Below are 19,285 nucleotides of genomic sequence, written 5' to 3'. Positions count from 1 at the left end.
GCATGCAGAATGTATGGTTCCAGATGAGTAATGTGAACTTCCTGCTGTGTGGCATGTCTGGGATTCCTGCCTCCCCCTACATGGGTCTGGTTAATGTTTCCTTGTTCTGACAATGTTCTCAGATTCTTTCCTGGAAGTCTTCAGTGACATCCCTCTCCTCCTCTCAGCGAAGTTTGGGTTCTCTTCTCTGTGTTCTGTGAAATAAGAATGAATCCAGACACAGATAAGGAGAGACTTCAGAAGAAAGGCTATTACAGTAGAGAATGCTCCTATTTCAGAAATCAGTGGATGAAAAAATCAAAGTGGAAAAAGCCTTTGCTTTTACAGGGTAGAGAGGAATAAGCGAAAGCTTAATGGAAAGTTTTAAAGGGAGTGTGGGCAAGAAAAGGAGAAATGACCAGTAAGGTCTGATAGGAAAAGGTCCTGCTGTGGTTAGTCAATTCCCAAGGGAAGCTAATGAGGGGACATGTTCCATTTTTCAGTGCTTGCTCAGATTTAGGGGCAGACAGAGCTCAGGGGTATGTAGGAAGGAGAGAAGCTTGGCCTTTTGTCAAGACAAAGTAGAAGGTGAGAAGTGGGCAGCTATGAACACTTGGTCAGTTTCTAGATACCTTACAGGTAGATATCATACCACTTTGTATATTAATTACTTCTTTGTCTTTATTCAGAGGTAGAGAGCATACCTTATTTATCCTTGTATAGTACTATAGTTGCAGAGTCTAGAAGATACTCTGAGAACGCTTGTTGAATGAGTGAATAAATGAGCACATGGCAGATGAGTGTATCCTTGTGACAAGATATCAGGAAGAAGATAGTTTGGAGGACACAGGTAGATGGACAGGCTAGCATTCCACATGGAAAGGGATGGGCCCTACGCAAGGTCAGGATTCAGCATCATATCTTACCTCCTGGAACTTGGGAGACTTGGAGTTTGGGGGTCAAGGATAGGTCAACAACAGGAAGTTTCATGGAAAGAAAGGAGAACTAGGAAGCCAGAGTTCAAGGCCAGTTTTAAGGTTGGGAAACAGAAGTAGTAGCTTAGGTAGATGACAGCAGGTCTGAGGCCAAGATTGATAAATTTGATTCTGAGAACCAGAACCAGACAGTGGTTCTGGTGGGGCAAAGTTGAGTTAAGACCCAGAGATCTGTGAGATATGACTAATAGGGTGGATGCAGAATCAGAATATGTTGAATGTATTACTCTTCTTTCAATTGCCTTTGAGTATTCTAGGTATGTAAGTGTGTGGCATGATTTATGACTGTAAGATGTCCTAAATATGACTTCTGGTATGTAGAGCCGTGACTTTGGGCCCTGGGGAGCTTGTTTATTCATGATTCATTTTACAAATGATTGGAGCCACTATTGAGGTTCCAAGGACTATGCTAGGTGCTGGGAATTCACATATCATATCTAAGCTCTTCTTAAGGAACTTAGATTCTAGTACAGAGATTGATCTTAAAAGAAAACCAATAAACAAGCTAATAATTGTAAATTCGAGATAATAATTATAAATTGTGTCTTCGCCAGTCAGAGCTAAAATGAGCAAATCAGAGAACTCTAGATGCTGGCGAGGATGTGGAGAAACGGGCACCCTCCTACACTGTTGGTGGGAATGTCAACTGGTACAGCCCCTCTGGAAAACAGTGTGGAGGTTCCTCAGGAAACTAACAGTAGAACTCCCCTATGACCCAGCAATAGCACTGCTAAGAATTTACCCAAGGGATACAGAAATGCTGAGGCATAGGAGCACATGTACCCCAATGTTCATAGCAGCGCTCTCCACAATAGCTAAAACATGGAAAGAGCCTAAGTGTCCATCAACGGACGAATAGATCAAGAAGATGTGGTTTATCTACAGAATGGAATACTACATGGCAATGAGAAACAATGAAATCTGGCCATGTGTAGCAACATGGATGGACCTTGAGGGTGTTATGCTGAGCGAAATAAGTCAAGCAGAGAAGGACAAATATCATATGTTTGCACGTATAGGAGGATTAGGAGGAACTTAACTGAGGAACAAGTCGGAGAAGAAGGGGGGAAGTGGTGGGGGAAAGGGAGAGAGGCAAACCATGAGAGACTCTTGAATGCTGACAAAAACTGAGAACTGATGGATGTGGGGGGGAGGGGGGATGGGCATGGAGGAGGGCACTCGTGGGGATGAGCACTGGGTGTTATGTGGAAACTAATTTGACAATAAACTATTTGTAAAAAAAACAGAAAACCAAGCAACAACAACAAAACAATAATTATAAATTGTGTCTTATTAAGAAAGAAACAAATGCACATTTACAGTTTATTTGTGAGATATCTGGGAAGCTGGTGTAGCTAGAACTCAACAGGAAAAGAGTAACAGCTCATGAGATAAACATTAGTCAAAGGTATGGTTAACTGGTTTTGGAGACCATGGCAGGATATGTGGATTTTATTCTCGAGCATTGGAAAACCTTTGAAGGCATGATTTGGAGAATGGTATGGTGTAATTGACATTTTAAGGGGATCATGTGTAGAAATTGGATTGTAAGGCAAGACAGAAGCCAGATGAATTAGATATTTATTGCAGGCAAGGCCAAAGGTTGGCTTGGACTAAAGGGCAGTAAATGCAGGGAGATGTGTGAATTGGCTTAGGTACTAGTAGAGTTGAAGTCCCAGGCCTGGGGGGTGGCGGTGGAATGAGGTGACTTGCTGCTATAGGGAATTAAGCCATTGAAACAAAAGTCCTTTCAGATATGTTGGCCAGCATTTGGAGTGTGATCCTGGAGAACTGAGATTGGGATGGATATCCCAAATGACCATGTGACTTCCTTAAAAGGATGCTTTTGTAGTGGGAAGTCAAGTGAATTATTTCCTGACAAAATTTCACTTTAACTAATACTTAAGTGAAAAAGAACAAGGAGGTAAGTGTCCCTCAGGTTGCTATTATCTTTTTTTTTTTTTTAAACAAAATCCTTTTAGAGATCTTTATTGCTATTTTTCCTGAGTGCTAGTAGGACTTGAAATTTAGAGTGTTCTTGTTAAGTTTCAAACATTTTCCTCTTAATTCTTATTTCTTGTTGCTCTTTTAGTCATATTACTGATTCATTTTAAGACTCATTAATCATTATGCACTTTTCTGAACATTTTTATGCTCTTGTAATGCAGTGGTGATTCTGGAAACACATAGTAATAGGTCATTTGATACCTTGGTCTTTAAAAATTAGGTTTAGTGCACCTTTCATTTAAAGTATACAAAATTATGATTTGACATAATGACTTTTGATTTGCAAATTCCAACATGTATCATATCTATTAAGTGTGAATAATTGCTTACCAAAATCTCAATAAAACATCAATGGAAGTGGAGCCTCTCTTGCACACTGCCTCCACCCCTTCTTATTGTTCCCAAATCCAAGACTTCTCCTTAGATAATTCATTGAAAGGAGAGGGAACTAACATTTATTAGTGCTTACTTTAAATGTCTTTTAATTGAATTTTCACTATGCCACAAGGCATATATTATTCCTATTTTATAGATAGGAAAACCAAAGCTTAAAAAAGTAGCCCAAGATAACCTAATTAGTAAGTGGTAGCACAGGATATAAACCCAGGGTTCTCTGACTCCAAAGTTCATGTTTCTGGTTTTTTTTTTTTTTTTTTACTACCACATGCTGTGTCTTTTTTTGAGGTTGCAGGGTTTGGTTTCTGTAGTTACATCTTCCATCTTTGCCTTGCCAAGCTGCAGGGAGAACAAAAAGACAGGGCTCTTCAAACAGCCTAATTTCTTACCTCTCATTCCCTCTCCCCTCACTCACTGTATTCCATGCCACACCTTATGACCTGAACATTTTCTAATGTGCCTTTGTGGATTCTCTCCTATTTTCTGGAAATGCTGCATCCCCAGTGTCTGCCTGGAGCTATTTTCATTCTTTAAGACTGAGCATTAATGATACTTAGAGAAGCCTTCCTGGATTGCCTTAAGTAATATTAGTTGAGCTCTTTTCTGAGACTGCAACCCTTTCTTTGTACATGTCTTTAGTGAAGAGAGCATTTATTTCATTCTCAGTCTGGACTCAAACTTAAACCAATGAGAGAATTTGGGGTTCAGAAACTTAAAAAGTCTGAGAGTAAATCTGACTTCAGGTAGGCTTAGCTCCACATTTTAAAATGAAGTCAATAGGAATGAGTTCCAATTTTGGGCTCTGCTTTCTTGCTTGTTGGCTTTATCCTCAGGTTTCCTCCATGTGGTGGGAAGATGGCTATCAGCAGCTGTAGGCTTACATACAGCCAGCTTAGCAACTGTATTAGTTTCCTAGAGCTGCCTTAACAAATTACCACAAACTATATGGCTTAAAACAACAGAAATTTATTCTCCTACAACTGTGGAGCCAGAAGTTGGAAATCAAGGTGTTGGCAGAGTTGGCTCCTTCTGGAGGCTCTGAGGGATAATCCATCCCATGCCTCTCTCCAAGCTTTTGGTGGTTGCCAGCAATTCTTGGCATTCCCTTGGCTTGTGGCTGCATAACTGTAATCTCTGTCTCCATTGTTACATTGCTGTTCTCTCTGTATGTTTGTGTCTTCTATTCTATTTCTTATAACAATACTTGTCATTGGATATAGAGCTCAGTTTAATCCATAATGATCTCATCTTGAGTTTCCTTTATTAATTAGAGATTCAAGGATCCTTAATCCAAATAAGGCCACATCCTAAGTTCCAGAAGGACATATTTTCTGGGAGGATACCATTCAACCCATTCTGGAAATGTTAGTAGAAATGTTGTACTTCCCTCCCATTAGTTCCAGCGGAGTCCAGGCTCGGCTCCCTCTCACCTCCTTGTTGGGTTATAGTACATCATTCTAGCAACCACTGTAGTCTAAGAAGGCACTATTCACCTTGGCCAGACATGAGTCACATGCCCATCTGGAGCTGGGGAGAGGAAGGTGGGATAAGCCCCACTTGAAACATATGGTCAAAGCCAGAGACTGGGGTCATTCCTCAAATGACCTCAAAGCCAAATTGAGGTGCTCTGCTAGAACAAAGAGAAAAGGCTGCCAGACAAGTGAATCACACAGATGTTCACTGTACACACTGTGTGGTGCCAGTCTGTTGACATCTTTGCCTCCCACCTAGACTATGCCCTTCTCAGGGGAATCAGCAGCCTGGTCTGATTCATCAGTGCCTGGGGCATGATAAAACTCTATCAACAAATGTTAAATTAAATTACAGTAGCTAAAATTTGCCTGAAAAATAGGACTTAAATGTAACCATGAATCATAATATTTGTCAGTAGTAGATTTGGCCTCTGTCTAAATGACAACAAACAAAACAGCTTCAAGGACAAGAAAAGGGTTCTGTTGAGGCATTCTCCTCTACTTTGAAAAAATATATGCATTTTGTCCTGCCTCTCTTGGCTCTATTGTATTGGGAACCAAAGGATTAACCCGGGGTGCCACACTCATTGATGGGAGTCATGTCTACCTACCCAAAAGTTGTCTGTGATATGATACAGTCTGCTCACTACTACCACTAATGGATTACAATCTGTGAAAGTAGCACAAATCATATAATAGCCAGAGAGCTGCCCTAATAGTGCCTCTCAGCTATGGGCCAGTTGTGAATACCAACTAATTGGACAGAAATCAGAGGAGCTGGGGTCAGTTGGAAAGAACTAGAACATTTTGTCTGGCTGTAATAAACATGGCTCAATCCCCTATTTTCAAAGACGATATTTTAGGTCTTTTTATGGCTTCTAAATCAATGACTTTTTAGTTTCTTCATAAAAAAATGGAATTTTCTGTGGGATTGTCAAGAAGTATGGAAACCTTTTGTATTCTATGAGTCTTGAGGAGAGAAAGGCACTCTGGGAGAACCCCATTACTAAGATCTTACTTAAAACATGTAAATATAATTGGCATATTGAATATGATCCATTATGCACTTGTTTGTTTTAAAATAGCAAATTCTTTATTTTTACCAACTTCCTTATTTTTCTTCTTCCTACCAATTCTTTAGATGTGATGGTTTAGTTCCTCCTGCACTCCCCTTTGAGGGTATCTCGACCTCATATTCTTAGTTCTCTAGTCCCTTCTAAATATATGAAAAGTCTCATTTCAGTTATTAAACTCTCCAGTCCAATGGAATAAAACTTTGAAATTCAGCCAAACTGAAAGTTTCTTCCCTCCCACAGTTTATGACTGCTTTAGGCTAGACACCTACAATAGAGAAGGTGGTGGGGCTATGTGTGACTTCTTCTCTGCTGCCCTTCTGTACTTTTTCTCCCTGTGCCCCAACTTTGACATCTTGGAGTGGTTAATAAAGCAACAGCAGAGGTATTCCTGGCTTGGGATGGCTATAGTAACTGCCCTTAATTGATAATGTTTTTTCCTCTTTATTTTTTTCCTTGGAGAAACCTTGGTTTTCTCCCTGGCTTCTGTATAGAGCCCTCCATGTGGGCCACCATATGCTTTGGACATTGATCTCAGCAGCATGAACTTCTGAGTTCAGCTTTTCTCTCCCTTGCTTGTAAACAAAAAGCTGGAGGTATGACTTGATTAATGAAGATAGAACAGAAAACTCTGGTATCTTTTTTGTATGCTACAACAGAAGATGTCCCTTGGTCACATTGGATAAGATGTACTGTACACTGGCTGTGAGTAAGGCACTGGGACAGGCACTGAGGAGAGACACAGAAATGGATATGTTATGAAGTAAGATTCCAAGAACTTAGAGCCGAGATGAGAGAAAAATGTTTTCTGGAGAGAGATACAGGTCATGAGCTGTGTAAATGCAGATGATGAGGTGATTGCTTCCAATCAGGAATGTTACCGGAGGGTCTTATTGACGCGATGCATTGGACTGGGTACTGAAGGAAGAGGGCCTCGACATGCATGGATGGAGACCAGGGGAGCAGACATTAACATTTCAAGCAATATGTGCTTCATAGAGTTAAAGATTTCCATTGATAAACACAAAAGATTGTGTTGTAATTCTCACTTATGAAATAAAGTTTAATTTGCTTCCTCTGGCATATGTACCTTTGTTTTTTCTTTACTTCAATTTTATGATCAGGAAGAATCTGGTCCATTGATGGGATTTATGTTTCTGATTTCCCAACATTCTTGGCATGCATCGTTTTATCTCATACCATTTCCATGTTTGTGATAATTAAAGACTTGTTACTCTGTTCTTACTTTGAAACATTCATTGTCTGAATGTCATTGTCATTGACACTGTGTTGTTTCCTTCACTAGCCTTCAGTAACAGCAATTCCTAAACAGGACCAGGACGGGTGGGTGTTACTGATGGGACAAAAGCACTTACTGTCCTCAGAACTGGCCATGGCAATTAGAACCTGCAATCAGTTTCCCTGAACAATTACCTTCTTGTCCTTTCTGTAAATGTGATACAACTATGTCATTGCTTTATTTCAATGACATACAGAATCTAAGGCTTATTATAACTTCATGTCCCCAGATTATCAGCGGCTTTGTTACAGAGAACTATAAAGCTATCTATTCTATAATGTAGGTGACTGGTGGTTTCACGTGTTTTATTCTAACATGGTCTAGAGTATACCTAAGTTCCCCAGTTTACTCTGATAGTTCACATGCTCCAGTAAGTAGATGTTGGAGATGGCAAGAAGACCACAGTTCAGCCTATCTCTTTAAAAGAATCTACCCCCTAACCTGTTTTTTCCCTGCTGATCCTTGTGTTTGCAAGTGCAGCCCAGACTAGCTCTGTACATTTTCATTGTTTTGGGAATCATTTATTTCTTGGATAGTGACTCTCCTTGGAGGTTGGGAAACATTTTTTTTTTAAATCCCAAAAGAGAAAAAATGTAATCCTTTCCAAGGAAAAAAGGGCTACTTGCTGTATCTAGATCCCTTCAGTCACTTTTAAGCTCTGTATTACATTATGAGATTATAGACACTTTTTTTTTTTCCACTGGGAGGTGAGGGGACCACAATTGTGATCTGCAGAAGGTCATATTTCTATTAAGGACTCCCAATACTTTTATAATGTACCTGGTCTCATATATCCAGGTACTGTATTGTTAGGTGTGGAGGTTACCAACATGAACAGAACACAATACTGTTTTCTAGGGATTTATATTCTAGAGGACGAGTTACTTTCAGTGGTTGGCAAATTCTGTATTGAGGCTCTGGGAGGGCATGTATGAAAGTGCTTTGCCTATAGATCTCGGGAAACCCTTTCATGAACTGATGACGTTTGAACTGATTTGGGGCTAGAAGGGTCTGGCATTTGAAGCAGAGGGAAACAGCATTTGCAAAAGTGTAGAACCAGTAAAGAATTTGGCAATTTTAAGGAAGTGCAAATGATTTTGCAAAGTAGGGTGTAAGGAGTATAGGGGTTTATGGGTGGATGACAGGAGATGTGACTGGGAAATAAATCAGAACAGATTGTAAGAGACTTGTTTACCAAACCAAGGAGATAGTGCCACTGAAGGATTTAAAACAGGGCAGCAACATGGCTAGATTTGTGTTTTAGGGAGGTCCCTCTGACAGCAGGTTGAAAGATGGACAGAGAGACCCAATCCATCTGTAGGCAGCAAGATGAGTTAGTAGGTTATTGTAATAGTCCAGGCAACAAGTGACAAGGCTTTAAATAAGGCTGTGGTAGCAAGGAGGGAGTTGAGGTGACAAATAGGAGTACTGTTAGGAAGTAGAATCAGTAGGTTTTTTATAAGCAATTGGATGTACAGAGTGAGAGAGAAGAAAGATTCAGAGATAACTCTCTAACTTCTAAGTTATATGGATAATTGTTGTTAACTAAAATGAGAAAAACAAAAGGAAATATTTTAGAGTAAACTAATATTTTTAAAAACATTATTGAATTACTCACTTTGGTAAATGCACAGATATGATGGCCACTTTTATGTATCACCTTGGCTAGGCCATGGTGCCCAGATATATGGTCAAGCATTACTCTGGATGTTTCTAAGAGGTGTTTTTGGATGGAATTAACATTTAAGTCAATGGATTTTGAGTAAAGCATATAGCTTTCCCTAATATGGATAGACCTCATCCAATCAGCTGAAGGCCTGAATGGAATAAAAGGCTTTTCCCAAGCTAGAGGGAGTTCTGCAGTAGTCTTCAGACTTGAACTGTACCATTGGCAGCTTTCCTGTGGGTTTCTAGGCTGCTGGCCCACCCTGTAGAATTTGGACTTGCTGGCTTCCATAACTGCTTAAGTCAATTCCATAAAATAAATCTCTGTCTACCTACCTACCTACCTGTCTATCTAGAAATCCTATTCTGTTTCTCTGGAGAACCCCGACTGATACAACAGGCTTTGAGGCCATTGGTCTGGCAGTTGCTCAGTGATACCACTAAGGGATGACATTAAGCAAGTGACTTCTCCAAGACTCACTTGCCTTATCTGTAAACTGAGGACAGCAAAAACCTCTATGGTTTTTGTGGATTATTAAAAAAGATAATCCATGTAAAGTTTTAAACTTAGTGTCTAGCATTCAGTAAACTCTTAAGAAATGTTTGCCATTATTATTATAATCAAGGAAACATTTCCACATTAGTGTTAATGATAAAAACAGCTCAGATTGTTACCTTTCTCAGGGGGGATTTATGTGATAATTGGGATCAGAATTTTCCGTTAGAAGAATTAGCCTCTTAGCTTAATGATTTGCACATTGAACTAATAGGTAAATATTCATTGAATGTTTGAATTATTTCCTGGTACCAACGAGTAGGATAAGAGAACCACAGCAGAATCAAGAGGGAGAAACTGAGGCCCAGAGAGATGAATGACTTAGTAAGTCCGTAGAGTGAGTTAGTGGAAAATTTAGTATTGGGACTCAGGTGCCCAGTCTTCTTTCTCCTGGAGCAAGGGTCTCACCCCTGAAACTAGACCATATAACTAATCTCCCTGCTGCCAAGCCAGCCCAATTTAGACAGGACTATATTGTATATTCTCCTTAGTGTAGATAGGATAGGCACCTGATGGCTTGTTTGGTAAAATCCTTAAAGGGCTTATTCCTGAATGGACCAAAATGTAGAAAGGCATTAGTATTTTTTTAAATTAAATAAAAATCTTCTCAGGCCTATCAGCCTATATGCATGTGGAACAAAAAAGAGGCAAAGAGTCATTTTTATTTTCTCCTCCTTTTCAGGTCAAACACTTGTACACACAGTGTGTGCTCACTATGGGCACACCAACTTAATATTTACTCTCACTTTAAATTTTATTTATTTTTAAAGTAGGGGGGGAAAGAGGAAGGGCGGAGAGAGACAGAGACAGAGAATCCCAAGCAGTCTCTGTGCTATCAGCACAGAGATCTGATGTGGGTCTCAAACTTATGAACAAACCATGGGATCATGACCTGAGCCTAAATTAAGAGTAAGAGGCTTGACTGACTGAGCCACCCGGGTGCCCCTACTCTGAGTTTAATTCTCTGCCATTTGTTCTCTTCTCTACTCATTCTAGTGAAATTCCTTTGCTGGAGGTTATCTCTCAGAGGCCAAGTCCAAGGCCTATACTCAGGTCCCTTCCTTCTTGACCCTTCTGTGTCTCCCACCAATGCCAACCCCTTCTTCTTCTGGAAACTGGCTCCTTTAATAGCATGCAGAACTCCCTCCTGACACCTTCACCTCTCCCTACCCCAATGGTAAATGTTTCTGAAGGATCTGTTCTTGGTAATCTTGTCCAAGCTTTCACTTTCAGCTATCATCTGTGTGTAGATGACTCCCCAAATGGTGTCTTCATTTTTGATGTCTCATCCAAGCTGTAGACTCATGCCTTCTCATTCATATTCATCTTCCCATCCTTTTTTCTTTTCCCTCCTCCCTCCCACTCTGCAGCAGGCACAGTACTAGGCGCAAGTATTGCATATGAATGCTGTAGATTTTTGTCTTTGGAGCCCAGGTTAGCAAGGGGACAGTCGATGTTGGTTCATGCAATTACAGCAGTTCTAACAATTTGAAAAGTGCAGATGAAAATGTGCCTGGGACTCTGTGGGAACATAGATAAAGTAAGATTGTGAATGATTAATTCTCTCTGGGAAGGGGTGATATCAGAATTGGTTCCATGAAGCCAATATGAGTTGAATTATGAAGAATGGGAAGGTATTAGCCAGGTAAAAAGGGCTCTAGGGACCATTAAGTTGCATAGGGATTGAGAGGCATGTATTTACACTGACAAGTTGTTCAGTGTGACTGGGCTTCAGGAGTTCAGGTTGGGGGCTGGGGAGATAGGTAAGTGAGAGAATAGGCTGGGAATATGGGTAAAGTCCAGCTCAAAAAGGACCTTCTGTGCTATTCAAGGGATTTTTTAACTGTCTCTCAACATCTTTAATTAGCATTTCATTCTTATCTCTCAGACTGAAGTGATTTTGTACTTCAAATATTTCTGTTGACCATATTAAATTTCAGCAAATGAGGGGATACCAACTGGTGGGTGTTTTGTTTTATACACTGAGTTCATTTCTGTTAAAGGGAAGAAAGGCTGCTATAGCAAACCTTGGACCAAATCCAAAGTTGGCTTAAATAATAAGTGCATTTGTCTTCCTACCTAACTAGAAGGCAGGAGGTAGGTCAATTCCAGGGTTTATTATGTCAAGGCCCAATGACAGTAGCGAGGATTTAGCTTCTTTCCATTTTTCTACTCTACTATCCTAAACATGTGGGCTTTCTCTTCTTCCTTCTGGGCTCATTGTCTCATTGTAACAGGTCAAGGAATTTCATGTAAATGGCAACATCTATATAGAAACAAAGGGACATTAGGGATATCTCTTTTTTTTTTTAAGAGCAAAAAAAAAAAAACCTTTCCCAGAAACCTTCAGAAGTCTTCCTATCAAAGGAAGGCTTTTGGCCTTTTTGGCCAAAATTCTGTCACATGCCTCTTTCCAATCTGGTACTTAGGTAGGGAAATAGAAATAGAATCATGCCTTTTCCGTAGTGGCAGAATTGCCACTCTTGGGACAAAACTAGTTTAGGTTGTTGAGGGGCTTAGTTTTCTATGCTATTACAAATCACCACAAACTTAGTGGCTTAAAAACAACACAGACCTATCTTAAAGTTTGGGAGGTCAGAAGCTTAAAATGTGTTTCACTGAGCTATAATTTAAGTGTGGGCAGGGCTGTGTTCCTTCTGGAGGCTCTAGTAAAGAGCCAGTTTTCTTGCCTTTTCCTCCTTCTAGAGGTTGCCTGCATTCCTTGGTTCATGGCTCCCTCGTCTATCTTCAAAGCCAGCTGAGTCTTTTTTATGATCCCTTCTTTCTCTTTTCTGATATTTTCCCTCCCTTTTTCCCATTTAAGGACTGTGATTACATTGGAGCCACCAGAATAATCCAAGATAATCTCCTCATCTAAAATTCAGCAAAATAGCAATCTCAATTCCATCTGCAACATTAATATCCACAAGTTCCAGAGATTAGGGCATGGAAATATTTGAGTAACCATTATTCTGCCTACCACAGAGACAAAAAAATGTTACAATGGTTTGTTGTCTCCAAAGGCCACAGTACATAAACAGATGTACAGAAGATCACTGGTATTAACATTTCATATGGAGGGAGTTGGGGAATATTTGAGGAAAAAAAATGTCTACAAAAGATTCTCTAGGTGGGCAATGAGGGAATGAAGGCTGAGAAATATTGAGTTAGACTGACTAAACCAAGATTTCCTGCAGGGTTCAGAGGGGCCAGTGTGCTCTGAAGTCAGTGCTACCAGAACAATCTATCAGCAAAGAGGAAGGGGAAGTAGCTTTTGGGTCTACAAGTAAGCAAGATCTGCTTCAGGGGCGTGGTCTAAAGCTGAGGAAAGAACAAGGGTAATTAGTAAACAGGTAATCAGCAGAAAGCCATTAACTTTGGCAGGGATGAAGTCATGCAAAATCCAATATATCCAGTAAATATTTCTGATTTACTTTTATTTTTATATATTTTAAAGTTTATTATTTATTCTTTGAGAGAGAGAACATGTGTGTGTGAGTAGGGGAGGGCCAGAGAGAGAAGGAGAGACAGAATTCCAAGCAGCTCCACAATGTCTGCATGAAGCCTAATGCAGCCTCAATCCTATAAACATGAGATCATGACTTGTGCCAAAATCAAGAATCAGATGCTTAACCAAATGAGCCAACCAGGTGCTCCTATTTTTGTTTATTTTTAAATTAATTTTATTATTTATTTAAATCCAAGTTAATACACATGTGGTGTAATAATGATTTCAGGAATAGAATTTAATGATTCATCACTTACTTATAGTATCCAGTGCTCATCCCAACAAGTGTCCTCCTTAATGCTCCTTGCCCATTTAGCCCATCCCCCCCCGACACCCCTCTGGCAACCCTCAGTTTGTTCTCTTTATTTAAGAGTTTATTATGGTTTGTCTCCCTTGCTGTTTTTATATTTGCTTCCCTTCCTTATTTTCACCTGCTTTGTATCTTAAATTCTACATATGAGTGAAATTATATATTAGTCTTTCTCTGACTGACTTATTTCACTTAGCATAATAACTCTAGTTCCATCCACATTGCTGCAAATGGCAGGATTTCATTCTTTTTGATTGCCAGGTAATATTCCATTGTGTGTATATATAAAAATATATATATAAATTTATATATATACACACACACACACACACACACACACACACACACCACGTTTTCTTTATCTGTTCATCTGTCAATGGATGTTTGGGCTCTTTCCATAATTTGGCTTTTGGTAGTGCTGCTATAAACATTGGGGTGCACGTGCCCCTTTGAAACAACACTCCTATATCCTTTGAATAAATACCTAGTAGTAAAATTGCTGGGTCATAGGATAGTTTTATTTTTAATTTTTTGAGAAACCTCCATACTGTTTTCCAGAGTGGCTGTACCAGTTTGTATTCCCACCACCAGTGCAAAAGGGTTCCTCTTTTTCCCCATCCTCGTCAACATCTGTTGAAGCCTGGGTTGTTAATTTTAGATATTCTGACAGGTGTGAGGTGGTATCTCATTGTGGTTTTTATTTGTATTTCCCTGATGATGAGTGATGTTGAGCATTTTTTTCATTTGTCCATTAGCTATGTGGATGTCTTCCTTGGAAAAATGTCTATTCATGTCTTTTGCCTATTTCTTCACTGGATTATTTGTTCTTTGGGTGTTGAGTTTGAGAAGTCCTTTAAAGATTTTTGGATACTAACTCTTTATCTGATATGTCATTTGCAAATATCTTTTCTCATTCCATCGGTTGCCTTCAAGTTTTGCTGATTGTTTCTTTTACCATGCAGAAGCTTTTTATCTTGACTAGGTCCCAATAATTCATTTTTGCTTTTGTTTCCCTTGCATCTTGAGACATGCAAGTTAGAAGAAGTTGCTGTGTCAAAGAGGTTGTTGCATGTTTTCTCTTCTTGGAGTTTGATGGATTCCTGTCTTACATTTAGATCTTTCATTCATTTTGAGTTTATTTTTGTGTATGGTATAAAAAAGTGATCCAGGTTCATTTTTCTGCTTATCACTGTCCACTTTTCCTAACACTATTTGCTGAGGAGACTGTCTTTCTTCTATTGGATATTCTTTCCTGCTTTGTCAAAGATTAGTTGGCCATACATTTGTGGGTCCATTTCTGTGTTTTCTATTCCATTAATCTGTGTGTCTGTTTTTGTGCCAGCACCATACTGTCTTGATGATTACAGCTTTGTAATACAGTTTGAAGTCCCAAATTATGATGCTTCCAGCTTTGTTTTTCTTTTTCAGGATTTCTTTGGCTATTTGAAGACTTTTCTGGTTCCATACAATTTTAGTATTGTTTGTTTTACCTCTGTGAAGAATGCTGATGTTATTTTGCTAGAGATTGCATTGAATATGTAGATTGCTTTGGGTAGTATCAACATTTTAACAATATTTGTTCTTCTAATCCATGAGCATGGAATGTTTTTCCATTGTTTTTTATCTTCTTCAATTTCTTTCAGCATTTTTCTAGTTTCCAGTATATAGATTTTCCATCTCCTTGGTTAGGTTTATTCCTAGGTATTTTATGGTTTTTGGTATAATTGTAAATGGGATCGATTCCTTGATTTCTCTTCTTACTGCTTCATGATTGGTACATAGAAATGCAGCCAAATTCTATACATTGATTTTATATCCTGCGACTCTGCTCAATTCATGTATCAGTTCTAGCAGTTTTTTGGTGGTATCTTTTGGGTTTTCCACATAGAGTATCAGGTCATCTGCAAAGAGTGAAAGTTTGACTTCCTCCTTGTCTATTTGGATGACTTTTATTTTCTTGTGTTGTCTGATGGCTGAAGCTAGGACTTCTAACACTAATTGAATAACAGTGGTGAGAGTGGACATCCTTGTCATGTTACTGACTTTAGGGGAAAAGCTCTCAATTTTTCCCCATGGAGGAGGATATTAGCAGTGAGTCTTTCATATATGGCTACCATGATCTTGAGGTATGATCCTTCTATCCCTACTTTTTTGAGGATTTTTATCAAGAAAGGATGTTGTATTTTGTCAAGTGCTTTTTCAGCATCTATTGAGAGTATCATGTGCTTTTTATTCTTTCTCTTACTAATGTGCTGTATCCATTGATTGATTTGTGGATATTGAACCAGCCCTGGATCCCATGAATAATCCCACTTGATTGCAGTGAATAGTTCTTTAATGTATTGTTAGATCTGGTTGCCTAGTGTCTTGTTGAGAATTTTTGCATCCATGTTCATCGGGGAAATTGGTCTGTAGTTCTCTTTTCTTTAGTGGAGTCTTTGTCTGGTTTTGGAATCAAGGTAATGCAGGCCTTGTAGAATGAGTTTGGAAGTTTTCCTTCTATTTCTGTTTTTTGGAACAACTTCAAAAGAATAAGCGTTAACTTTTCTTTAACGTTTTGTAGAATTCCAGGGGAATTCTGGCCATCTGGCCATCATGGCCATCTGGCCATGGACTCTTGTTTGTTGAGAGATTTTTGATTACTGATTCAGTTTCTTTACTGGTTATGGATCTGTTCAAACTTTCTATTTCTTCCTGTTTCAGTTTTGGTAGTTTATATATTTCTATGAATTTTTCTATTTCTTCCAGATTGTCCAATTTGTTGGCATATAATTAATCTTCTTATATTGTTTGTATTTCTGCAGTGTTGGTTGCGATCTCTCCTCTTTCATTTGTGATTTTATTTATTTGGGTCCTTTTTCTTTTTGATCACTCTGGCTAGAGATTTATCAATTTTGTTAATTCTTTCAAAGAAAAGCTCCTGTTTTCATTGATCTGTTCTACTGTTTTTTTGAGTTCAATCTTATTGATTTCTGCTCTAATCTTTATTATTTCCCTTCTTCTGCTGGTTTTGGACTTTATTTGCTGTTCTTTTTCCAGGTCTTTTAGGTATTAGGTTAGGCTGTGTATCTGAGACCTTTCTTCCTTCTTTAGGATGGCCTGGATTGCTTTATACTTCCCTTTGTCTTTGCTGCATCCCAGAGGTTTTGGATTGTCGTGTTTTCATTTTCATTGGCTTTCGTGTACTTCTTAATTTCCTCTTTAATTTCTTGATTAACCCATTCATTCTTTGCTAGGGTGTTCTTTAATCTCCAAGTATTCATGGTCTTTCCGAATTTTTTCTTATGGTTGATTTCAAGTTTCATACATAGCATTGTGGTCTGAAAATATGCAAGTTATGATCTAAATCTTTTCATACTTTTGAGAGTTGATATGCTGCATCCCAGTATGTGATCTATTCTGGAGAATGTTCCATGTGCACTTGAGAAGCATGTGTAATCTGCTGCTTTAGGATGAAATGTTCTGAATATATGTTAAGTTCATCCAGTTCAGTGTGTCGTTCAAAGCCATTGTTTCCTTGTTGATTTTCTGCTTAGATGATCTGTCCATTGCTGTAAGTGGAGTGTTGAGGTCCCCTACCATTATGGTAATATTATCAATGAGTTTCTTTATGTTTGTGATTAATTGTTTTTTATATTTGGGTGCTTTCACACTGGGGCATAAATATTTATAATTGTTAGATCTTGGTGGATAGACCCCTTAATTGTGAAAAACACTCTTAATTCATCTCTTGTTACTCTCTTTATTTTAATATTCGGTTTGTATTATAGAAGTATTATTACTCCAGCTTTCTTTTGACAACCATTAGCATGGCAGATCTATCTCTACCCCCTTACTTTCAATCTGCAGTTGTCTTTAGGTATAAAATGGGTCTCTTGTAAGCAGCATATATATGGGTCTTGTTTCTTTTATCCATTCTGATACTCTATGTCTTTTGATTGGAGTGTATAGTGCATTGACATTTAGAGTGAGTACTGAAAGATGAGTTTTGTGCCATTGTGTTACCTGTATTGTTGATGTTCTCTGGTCCTTTTGGCTTCCCCCCCGCCCCATCTATTCTCACCTCAGAGAGTACCCCTCAAAATTTCTTGCAGGGTTGGTTTGGTGGTCATGAACTCCTCTAGTTTTTGTTTGTCTGGGAGACTCCTTATCTCTCATTCTATTTTGAATGACGGCCTTCCTGGATAACAACTTCTTTTTTTTTTTTTTTTACTTTATTTTTTTAATATTTTATTTCTGAGAGAAAGAGAGAGACATCATGAGCAGGGGAGGGTCAGAGAGAGGGGAAGCAGGATCCAGGCTCTGAGCTGGTAGTCAGCACAGAGCCCAACACAGGGCTCGAACCCATGAACCATGAGATCATGACCTGAGCTGAAGTTGGACACTTAACCGACTGAGCCACCTAGGCATCCCCCCGGATAAAGACTTCTTGGCTGCATATTTTTCTGATTCAACATGTTGAATTATATATTCTGCCACTCATTTCTGGCCTGCCAAGTTTCTGTGGGTAGGCCTGCTGCAAACCTGATCTGTCTTTCCTTCTAGATTAGGGACTTTTTTCCCCTTGCTGTTTTCATAATTCTTTCCTTGTCTGTGTATTTTGTGAATTTTGACTATGATATGCCTTGGGGATGGTCAGTTTTAGTTGAATGTATGGTTCTGTTTGTGTTCTTCCCCAGATTAGGAAAGTTTTCTGCTGTAATTTGCTCACATAAACCTCTGCCTCCTTTTCTCTCTCTTCATCTTCTGGGACTCCTGTAATCAGATGTTATTCCTTTCTCATAAGTCACTGAGTTCTCTGTCTTGTATCATACTCTTTTGTCTTTGTTCCCTCTTTTTTTTCCTGCTTCATTATTCTCTATAATTTTGTCTTCTGTATCACTTATTCATTGCTCTGCTTTGTTCACCCTTTCTTTTGTGTCATCTATTCATCTATCCATTTTTAATTTAGTCCTGACTAGATTTTACTTCTTTTTTCTCCTAAGAAATGTATTATATGCTTTTTTTTAACCCCAGCTGGTATTCTTACCGTGGTTGTAAATTTTAGTTCAGCCACCTTCCTTATATCTGTGTTGATTAAGCCCCAGGCTCTCATATCTTCCTGTTCTTTCTTTTGGGGTGAATTACTTCATTTTGTCATTTTGGAGGAAGAAAAAATTAATAAAATAAAAAGTTAAAATTAAAAAATTAAAGCAAAACAAAATATCAAATAAAGGAAGCTAGATCCTAGGTGTGTTTTGGTCTTCTTGTTGAAAGAAGCTTGATAGAGAAAAAAGTGAAAGAAAAGAAAAAAAAAAGGTAAGAAAAAATTAAGAATTAAAAAAATTTGTACAAGGATGCCTGGGTGGCTCAGTCGATTAAGTGTCCGACTTCGGCTCAGGTCATGATCTCACAGTTTGTGGGTTTGAGCCCTGCGTCAGGCTTTGTGCTGACAGCTAGCTCAGAGCCTGGATCCTGTTTCAGATTCTGTATCTCTCTCTGTCTCTGACCCTCCCCTGCTCATGCTGTCTCTCTCAGAAATAAATAAAACATTAATTTTTTTAAAATCTGTACAATAAAATAGAATAAAATGAAATAGAATAAAAATTTTAAAAATAGAAAAGATAAAAAATTAAAATTAAAAAAAGAAAATAAAAAATATTTATCTTTCTGTATCCAAGAAAAAGAAAGGAAAAAAAATCCCCCAATTTAAACAAAAACAGAAGCAGAAAAAATGAACTAATAAATGAATCAGCAAACAGAATGAAACCTGAATGAACTTACATCCAGTTTCCCCTAGAACTGAAACTATGAAGCACTCTATAATCTGTACACTAAGCACGGGAAGGACTTCTGCTGGTCTTCTAGGTGATGCGCTTGGAGGGCACAGTTGGGTGGGACGTGGTGTAATGGCTCTGTTCTTCGCTAGGTGGTGTTGCTTAGCCTACTGACCAGGTGGATCAGTGAGTTCATGTGTATGCACAGGAGAGGTGGAAATGGCATTACCCAGCTTCCTAGACTCTGGCACAGGAACTCCATGCTCTC

At 38.7% G+C, this 19,285-nt stretch overlaps 1 protein-coding gene across 2 annotated transcripts in view; it reads left to right on the top strand.

Annotated features, from left to right (window-relative positions):
- Positions 1-19,285, top strand: part of GRM8 (glutamate metabotropic receptor 8) — a 747,950-nt gene that overhangs the window by 149,104 nt on the left and 579,561 nt on the right. The window lies entirely within an intron of this gene.

This window comes from Hyaena hyaena, unplaced genomic scaffold (assembly GCF_003009895.1).
Source record: "Hyaena hyaena isolate Hyena2069 unplaced genomic scaffold, ASM300989v1 scaffold_8, whole genome shotgun sequence".
Lineage (NCBI taxonomy): Eukaryota > Metazoa > Chordata > Mammalia > Carnivora > Hyaenidae > Hyaena > Hyaena hyaena.
The sequence above is the reverse complement of the archived record's forward strand: the minus strand, read 5'-3'. Positions and strand labels throughout refer to the sequence as shown.